Genomic DNA, 10,482 nt, shown 5'->3' on the forward strand with positions numbered 1-10,482 from the left:
AGCTAACGGAATGGGTCAAGTCAATCACATCATTCTCCTAATGATGTGATCCCGTTAATCAAATGACAACTCATGTCCATGTCTAGGAAACTCAACCATCTTCGATTAACGAGCTAGTCAAGTAGAGGCATACTAGTGACACTATGTTTGTCTATGTATTCACACATGTACTAAGTTTCTGGTTAATACAATTCTAGCATGAATAATAAACATTTATCATGATATAAGGAAATAAATAATAACTTTATTATTGCCTCTAGGGCATATTTCCTTCACCGCATGTGTATCTCGCACACTCACTCTCTAATTATGTATATGTGTCTCCACGTCAACACAAAGCCCCATGTACATGTCTCTCTCTATCCTCGACACACATAGACACAAAGAATCTGTTATCATTGCCTCAGTCTCTAGACATATCACACACGCACTCTCTCTCTCTCTCTCTCAAACACGCTCAACAAGGGTTTCCCCGCGAATAACTTACCGTCTATTCATCAACAGTCGTGGCAGTACGGCGAACACGAGACGTGAAAAAGAATAAATCTACACGTGCTTAGACCACCTAGTATGACTACTAGGACTAGAGCAAGCCAAAAAGCACGCCTCCGTCACCCCCTCCTTATCGGCGACGGGAAAACCTTTGTTTTACACAGTCGAGAAGTCATTGTGCTAAGGCCTCACATGCTGAGGCGTTGAATAGAATGTAGATGCTAGTTTACGGAAACAAGTATCGATAATACATTTGTGTCTCCATACTTATATTTCTTCTCTTCTAAAAAACCGAGTTGGTGATGGTGGTACGCGTGCCATCTTGCAATATAGACCGTCCGATCTATATCTGACTGATGGAAATTAAACTAAAAGATACCCGCACCCCTCTCCACATTTGCAGACAAGGCCTTCCCTCGTTCATCCTTATCTCCAACAACCTCATTGTTGAGCAATTAAGAAAGGAAGCCTATGGAACAAACTGGCCTGGTGGCCGCTGCCGGCGTCATCAATCCCCATGCCTCCGCTCAGTCCGACCACCGATCACCACCACGCCCCACTCCTCTTCACCTTATCTCCTATTTCTTGAGATATCATTAGTTTTTACACATGGGATTACTCCCGCATGGGTCAATCACAACGAGTGTTTTTATAAAAAAACGCATCTTGATGTTCCGTGCAATGCACGGATCTTGCTAGTACTCCTACAGAAGACTAAGTTGGTGATGATGGTGTGTCTGCCATCCATCGTTTGTGACCATTAGATCTACATCTAATGACTATGAGGTAAGTTGTTGCCTTTTCTCACAAACATCCCACTTGTCTACCAATTTGCAGGAAAATCCATAATTAGTATCTTAAAACCAACCACATCCCTCCCTGACCTCACGAAAACAGCCCAAGGAATATATTCTAATTGAAACATAATATATCTCTAGTGCTATATGTATATCAAAATTAGAGTGTTTTGTATCAAGTTTGTGAATAAGTATTATTCTAATTATGATTCGTTGCAACGCACATGAACATTGCTAGTATTTCCAACCATGCAATTTTTTCCCTAGTATTCCATAGTTTCGAGTTTTCCATCAAGATATTAGTCACTCATGGTTGATATTTACTTTCAATCATGTACACATATGCACTATGTAACTAGCCTTGCTTATTGGGTTCAAAAGCTTAACTTTCACTCCTACTTACAATATGTAGAGTATTTAACAAAAAACTACCACCTTCAACCAGCCCTAGGAAGAATCTATTGTACAAAAAATAGCAAAAACATACCCAAAATTTCTTAATCCATGCCAAAAACTACTACCTACTGATTAGGTTAGTTTAAACCCATTTATGTCAGGGTTGGCCCACACGTCCGTGCCGACGAGGCAACTTAAACCAACACATTTTGTTTGGCCGTTGACACAAGGGACCCACATCTGACCTTCTATCCTGTTATTCCCCCTCAAATCATTATTTTTCCTGAACATTACTTCAAACAGTGCTGATGCGTGTTCGTCGGTGGCGCCGGTGATGAGCGAGTTCGCTGGCGCTCCGCTGGACGGGCCGGACGCCACGCTGGCCTCCGCACGGGTTGGCAGGCTGGCCGAGCGTGACTCACGAGCGAGCAAGCCTCCGCGCTAGCCTTCGCTCGAGCCAGATGGCTGGCCTTAGCGCGGCGCGCGCGAGCAAGCCGCCGCGCCGCCTTGCCAATCTAGCTAGCAAACCTTGCAGACAAGTAGCTGGATAGAGCTATCTTGGCTAGCTAGCGACCGCGAGTGCCGGACGGAGCTGGCATCCGGGCTGCCGCAAGATGGGCTCCGCACCGCCGGCGGTTTTGACCTCGCCTTCTACCGGCGGCGGTAGTTGCGTCCCATGGCCGAGGATGACTAGGTGGACAGGCCGGAGGTAGGAGGTCACTCGGGGATCTTTGTGCAAACTGACATGTAGGTCCCACAAGTCATAACGCCCGGTCGAATAGAAGGCGTTGACTTAATGGGCGACACGGGCCCTGTTTGGATACTCTAAGTCAGAGGTTAGATTCTAACCCTGAACTAACTCTAACCAAAGTGGTGTTTGGATGGCAGGTTTAGATTGACAACAAATGTATCCAAACAGGGCCATGGGTTGAAACGTGCCTATAACGGCACTTTGTAGAGTAGTCGTTTCATGGTAGGGCTGGTTGCTAAGAGCATGTACAATGGTTGATAAGGTAGTCTTATCTTAAGTCTGCCACGTATGCAAGTGGTAGTACTTTCTTGGCTTTATTAGTGGTTTCTTGCATTATTAGGGGTTTCTTGTAAGGAACAATGTACTACTAGCGACAAAAGGCGATTCTAGGTTGCGTTGTACTCCAACGAGTACTACTAGTGGTCGCGGGAGTGTATACCTCGTTTTGTGGGTTCGATCTCGGCCGAACGCATGGCGGCCTTTTTTTAAATAGTAACTTTGCTGCGAGCCAGTATTTTACACGGGTAGTTTCAGTTTTGAAGTCAAACGGACGTGCGGCACCACAATCTAGGTGCACTGGATAGCCTAGCCACGTGAACGGGTTTTCCTTCCCAGCATTTCGTGGCTCGCGTGCTCGCCCTAGCCACACCTCGCTTGCAGCTTCCTCATTAGGTAGTAGCATATTTAAACTAGCGCCTCCCAATTAAGCCCGAGGATCCGGAAAAGCCTGGCGGGGCATTGGGAACTGTGCAATATGGCTCTGTACGTAAAGTGCTCTACTACTACTCTGTAGCTTGTGGCGTTGCACACATGGACTTCACTCCATTATCGGCTCTACTATAAAAGAAATTCCTCTTGACGTGTTTTTTTGAAACGGAGGCAAAAGCTTTGCTTCATCTCATTCATAAAGAAGGAACTACTAACAAAGTTCGACGAGATCCATTACACCTCCACAAATGGAAGCGAAAAGCCTAGTCTGGCTGTATCAAATAACTCAAATGTTCTGCCCCCGCAGTAACCGTCGCTGATAAACAGGCTGCTAGTGTGTGCGTGAGAGGAGCGGCTGAGTAGGCCACCTACGTGAGAGGAGCGGCTGAATAGAGCACCGAGAGTACCCACTAGGCCACTACGCAGGTGTACTTTCCCTGCATTGATAGTACAACGATGGTTCTAGAGAACAGTAGTACCCTCCACTTCCAACTCTAGCTCCTTGGCCCTGAGATTCAAGAGTTCAAAACTGGTGCACTATACTAGAAGTACAGTACATAGCACTAGTAGTACCCTCGCACTACTAGTTGAGAAAGTAGTACTAGTACTGCTACAGTATGAGTACGTACTCCTCCGTCACATAATGTAAGATGTTTTTTGACACTAGTTGGCGTGTACAAAAAATAGCAAAACCATACCCAAAATTTCATAATCCACGCCAAAAACTACTAGCTAGTGCCAAAAATTTCTTACTAGTGCTATTATTTACAGTATAATGCAATCCCATAATGTCCCATAATGCTAGTACTAGTAGTAAATAATAGCCTCACCCCTTCGCTACATTTGGAAGGAACGATCTACAGTTGGAAGGGACGAGGCCCTGCGGTTACTACACTCTTATCTCCTCCTCGCCAGTTCCCCTCCCCCCGAAGAGAAGGCAGTTCGTCGCTGCTCCCATGGATTTGCCAGGCGGTTCTCCTCCTCGTCGGGGCTGGGAGACCTTGGACGACGATCCTCTCGCAGAAATCGCACGCCGCTCCGACGTCCTCACCGCCGCAAGACTCGGTGCTTCCTGTTGGGGAACGTAGTAATTTCAAAATTTTCCTACGCACACGCAAGATCATGGTGATGCATAGCAACGAGAGGGGAGAGTGTTGTCTACGTACCCACGCAGACCAACTGCGGAAGCGTTGACACAACATAGAGGAAGTAGTCGTACGTCTTCCCGATCCGACCGATCCAAGCACCGTTACTCCGGCACCTCCGAGTTCTTAGCACACGTACAGCTCGATGACGATCCCCGGGCTCCGATCCAGCAAAGCGTCAGGGAGGAGTTCCGTCAGCACGACGACGAGGTGACGATGATGATGTTCTATCGATGCAGGGCTTCGCCTAAGCACTACAACGGTATGACCGAGGTGGAATATGGTGGCAGGGGGCACCGCACACGGCTAAGGAACGATCTCAATGATCAACTTGTGTGTCTAGAGGTGCCCCCTGCCTTCGTATATAAAGGAGCCAAGGGGGAGGGGGCCGCCGGCCAGGAGGAGGGCGCAGGAGGAGTCCTACTCCTACCGGGAGTAGGACTCCCCCCCCAATCCTAGTTGGACTAGGATTCCCCGAGGGGGAAAGAGAGAGAGGGGGGCCGGCCACCTCTCCTAGTCCTAATAGGACTAGGGGAGGGGGGGAGGCGCGCAGCCACCTTGGGCTGCCCCTTTCTCCTTTCCACTAAAGCCCATTAAGGCCCATATGGCTCCCGGGGGGTTCCGGTAACCTCCCGGTACTCCGGTAAAATCCCGATTTCACCCGGAACACTTCCGATGTCCAAATATAGGCTTCCAATATATCAATCTTTATGTATCGACCATTTCGAGACTCCTCGTCATGTCCGTGATCACATCCGGGACTCCGAACTAACTTCGGTACATCAAAATGCATAAACTCATAATAACTGTCATCGTAACGTTAAGCGTGCGGACCCTACGGTTCGAGAACAATGTAGACATGACCGAGACACGTCTCCGGTCAATAACCAATAGCGGGACCTAGATGCCCATATTGGCTCCTACATATTCTACGAAGATCTTTATCGGTCAGACCGCATAACAACATACGTTGTTCCCTTTGTCATCGGTATGTTACTTGCCCGAGATTCGATCATCGGTATCCAATACCTAGTTCAATCTCGTTACCGGCAAGTCTCTTTACTCGTTCCATAATACATCATCCCGCAACTAACTTATTAGTTGCAATGCTTGCAAGGCTTATGTGATGTGCATTACCAAGAGGGCCCAGAGATACCTCTCCGACAATCGTAGTGACAAATCCTATTCTCGAAATACGCCAACCCAACATTTACCATTGGAGACACCTGTAGAGCTCCTTTATAATCACCCAGTTACGTTGTGACGTTTGGTAGCACACAAAGTGTTCCTCCAGCAAACGGGAGTTGCATAATCTCATAGTCATAGGAACATGTATAAGTCATGAAGAAAGCAATAGCAACATACTAAACGATCGGGTGCTAAGCTAATGGAATGGGTCATGTCAATCAGATCATTCAACTAATGATGTGACCTCGTTAATCAAATAACAACACCTTGTTCATGGTTAGGAAACATAACCATCTTTGATTAACGAGCTAGTCAAGTAGAGGCATACTAGTGACACTAAGTTTGTCTATGTATTCACACATGTACTAAGTTTCTGGTTAATACAATTCTAGCGTGAATAATAAACATTTATCATGATATAAGGAAATAAATAATAACTTTATTATTGCCTCTAGGGCATATTTCCTTCACTTCCTGCACCAACTATTTCAAGACGGTGCTTAAAATGGCTTGGGAAAAGGCCATGCTTGTTGGTCTTCCATGCGTCCTCGAGGAGAAGGTTCTTCTATGGGACAATCTTTCGAACAGTCCACCGCTCCCTGGCCATGGTTGCATGTTGACTCCGCTAGAGTTGCCGACATTGAGAGGTAGTCGGATTTTGTCCGATGAGCTGGTCAATAATGGAGTTTGATCATGTAGTACTTAGTTATTCCATTTCCATCACGTAATTTCTCCACTGCCCACCGTCTTATATATAGGTCTAGGTTGGTGCCAACGAAGATTGGCTTGCATACCTCCGGCCGGATACCACCATCATTTTGCACAACATCCACAGTAGTGCGGCCGTTCCGGTAGACCCCTTCTCCACCATTGGGATCGGCCTTCCGGACTGGCTGGGCTTGAATACGTATGATGATGCCTACATGAGATTGAATAAGATAGCAATTGCGGACCCGCCGACAAAGAGACGCGGCTATGACGATTACTATATCATCGCGGTGTTCGACATAAGGATTGCCATCAATGCAAGAGGCAGTAACGATAGAGGCTGGCACATGTTGGCAGCGGCAGATTTATACCCCTACATGTTTGAAGACGCCGTGCGCCATCTAGGCCGCATCTTCGCGGTGACAAGCCAGGGGACTTGTTTCATCTGGTTGCCATCCTACGGTACGGGAGATTACAAACGGAATGCACAAACCATCATTTGCATCCCTAACGGTACTCCATTATTTTGCAGGGACCAGTCATCCCGCGATCAAAATAAGATCACCGATCTTGGATGTGCATTTGCATCCGCGATTCGGTCTAACCTGGAACCTTGTAGCTGACTTTGGCATATTGGGATCAACTATCTTAGCAGTCATTACCCATGGTACCACTGATGTGCAACATGGTCACACAATCTACCATGAACGGACCGTCACCATCTACCCAGGTATTCCATTTTTTAACCCTCTCGTCTTCTCTTTCATTGTTGTACTAGTACTCTACTTACGTACTAGTAGGAGTACTTTTTTACCTTGGAGGACACGTATAGCTAGCTAGGCCCTTGAAGACTTGAACCCACTAGCTGCCACCATTTTTGTTTTTCCATGTCTTACTATCTCATCCATGTAGCCAACAGTGGCTATATATAATAAGCCGGTTATTTTACTTCCTCTATACCGGAGTAGTACTATTTGCTGCACAGTATTACTGACCGCCATATTTGAGCACAACATTATTATGCATGGACCTTGACTATGTATGTCACCATGTGTCCAGATATGAGATGCAGTGTGTACCAGATGAACGGTGCCGAGTTAGACCCCCGTGATGCTACGTGTGGGTGCCAAGGAACACTCTTGGAGAGTACTCTCTTTTCATTGGGGACAGCTACCCAAGCGGATGCCACCTTTCGTGCACGACACGGAAGGCCTGCCGTTCATGAAGCATGGTTGTGTCTTCCGTGTGCACCGCCGGATGAACAACATACTGGGACACGCTATCCCTGATTTATGCCGCTTCAGCTTGGATGAGTCTCCATCGAGTGGAACTGGACTAGAAAGCTGCGACAATGATTCCCGTTGCCCACCGCTATGGATCATGCCATCCATGAAGAACACCTGGGACTGGAACCTGGAGGAGGACATGTAGCCCATCTATAACGTGTAAGTGGAGTACGGTTAATTGTGAACGGTAGCGCTGTGAATATATGTAGACTAGTCGTGCACAAATTTATCACATGAATTGGAGATGAACTTGTGTGGCATACTGGCATTTGTCCTTTAGAATTTATTACTAGTAAATGTGTTATGTGTACGTGCAACTTGTGTGGTTGTTGCACGGGCTCCAACACGCTCTTTGAGAAAAAAAGGTGGCACAGCTTTGGATATACGTGACATGGCGGCATCATACAGTAGCATCGTTCGCTATAGTTGTAGTACACTCCTACTAGGACGACAACTCCTATAAAACCTTGCGCTTGGCTCTTTGCCTCTTCAGGAGGATCAACAGTTCGTACTCGTGTGAACCTTGCACTTGGCTCTTCGCCTCTTCAGACGGTCCAACAATGACGATACTACAGTACACATTATACTTCTAGCAATCTGACACCGATTGAACTGCTGCACGTCCACCGCGAGGGCGAGGGCGAGGGAGAGGGAGAGGGAGAGGGCACGCTGTAGTCAAAACCCTCTCCTCATCCTGCGAACCACCGCGCGCGTGGGCGAGGGAGAGGCATAGTAAGCAAGCTTCTCCTCGTTCGGCGAGTTGACGGGACACATCAAAGCAGTAATAGTACTAGTCCATACTGCGTCCTTTCCGGTTGCTACCTCTTGAGCTTGCGTTGGTTTTCCCTTGAAGAGGAAAGGGTGATGCAGCAGAGTAGCGTAAGTATTTCCCTCAGTTTTTGAGAACCAAGGTATCAATCCAGTAGGAGGCCACACGTGAGTCCCTCGCACCTACATAAAACAAATAAATCCTCGCAACCAACGCGATAAGGGGTTGTCAATCCCTTCACGGTCACTTACGAGAGTGAGATCTGATAGAGATGATAGATAATATTTTTGGTATTTTTGATATAGAGATGCAAAGTGAAAAGTAAAAGGCAAAGTAAAAAGCAAAGCAAAATTAAAGTGATAGAGATTGATATGATGAGAATAGACCCGGGGGCCATAGGTTTCACTAGTGGATTCTCTCAAGAGCATAAGTATTCTACGGTGGGTGAACAAATTACTGTTGAGCAATTGACAGAATTGAGAATAGTTATGAGAATATCTAGGTATGATCATGTATATAGGCATCACGTCCGAGACAAGTAGACCGACTCCTGCCTGCATCTACTACTATTACTCCACTCATCGACCGCTATCCAGCATGCATCTAGAGTATTAAGTTAAAAATAGAGTAACGCCTTAAGCAAGATGACATGATGTAGAGAGATAAATTCATGCAATATGAAATAAAACCCATCTTGTTATCCTCGATGGCAACGATGCAATACGTGCCTTGCTGCCCCTTCTGTCAATGGGAAAGGACACCGCAAGATCAAACCCAAAGCTAAGCACTTCTCCCATGGCAAGAAAAATCAATCTAGTAGGCCAAACCAAACTGATAATTCAAAGAGACTTGCAAAGATAACCAATCATACATAAAATAATTCATAGAAGATTCAAATATTATTCATAGATAGACTTGATCATAAACCCACAATTCATCGGTCTCAACAAACACACCGCAAAAAGAAGATTACATCGAATAGATCTCCACGAGAGAGGGGGAGAACATTGTATTGAGATCCAAAAAGAGAGAAGAAGCCATCTAGCTACTAACTATGGACCCGAAGGTCTGAGGTAAACTACTCACACTTCATCGGAGAGGCTATGATGATGTAGAAGCCCTCCGTGATGACGGTCCTCTCCGGCAGAGCTCCGGAACATGCCCCAAGATGGGATCTCGTGGATACAGAAAGTTGCGGCGGTGGAATTAGGTTTTTGGCTCCGTATCTGTTCGTTTGGGGGTACGTAGGTATATATAGGAGGAAGGAGTACGTCGATGGAGCTCCGAGGGGCCCACGAGGCAGGGGGCGCGCCCTAGGGGGGGGCACCCTCGTGACCGCCTCTTGGCTCCCTTGGAGTAGGGTCCAAGTCTCCTGGAGCATGTTCGGTGAGAAAATCACGTTCCCGAAGGTTTCATTCCGTTTGGACTCCGTTTGATATTCCGTTTCTTCGAAACACTGAAATAGGCAAAAAACAGCAATTCAGGGCTGGGCCTCCGGTTAATAGGTTAGTCCCAAAAATAATATAAAAGTGGAAAATAAAGCCCAATATAGTCCAAAACAGTAGATAATATAGCATGGAGCAATAAAAAATTATAGATACGTTGGAGACGTATCACCGGTTAATATGGCTTAATTTGAAACGAGAAAAATACACTGGCGGTCAACGTATGTAACAATACGCTCTTTACGCTCACTATATATAGTTTTGCGGTGATTATACGATCACTAGCTCATCGCGGAGCACCATATTGCACCCTACTGACCGGCCACATAGTCGACGTGGCACTTTGTTGACTGGTTAAATTGTCACCTGGTTTCTAGGTCCCACCTGTCAGTTGGCAGAGCAAGGAAATCAGCTAAAAAACGAAGAGTGTAGTACATCTACACTTCCAATGCATTTAGCCTTTAATGTAAATCGATATTGATTGACTAATGCACCAACTTGTGCTCTAGGTATAGGCTACATGTCTATCCTTAATTACAACATGCAACGACCTTCATTTAATCTTCTTCTCTAAATGGTCGCATGCACACATAACTTTTGGGCGTTGATTATGCCCTGGTCAATGTGTAAATCTCTAAATGTACAGTCTTTCAAGGACGTAGGGAGTAGGTTGAGCACTTAGCGTGAGCGTGTGTGTTGCGTCGTGTGCTGTGTGCCACATGGGTGCGTGAGTGTTGCGTGCGTCCATGTGTATGTGTGACTGTTGCATGTTGCATGCATGCATGCATGCATGCATG

This window comes from Triticum urartu, chromosome 7 (assembly GCF_003073215.2).
Source record: "Triticum urartu cultivar G1812 chromosome 7, Tu2.1, whole genome shotgun sequence".
NCBI lineage: Eukaryota > Viridiplantae > Streptophyta > Magnoliopsida > Poales > Poaceae > Triticum > Triticum urartu.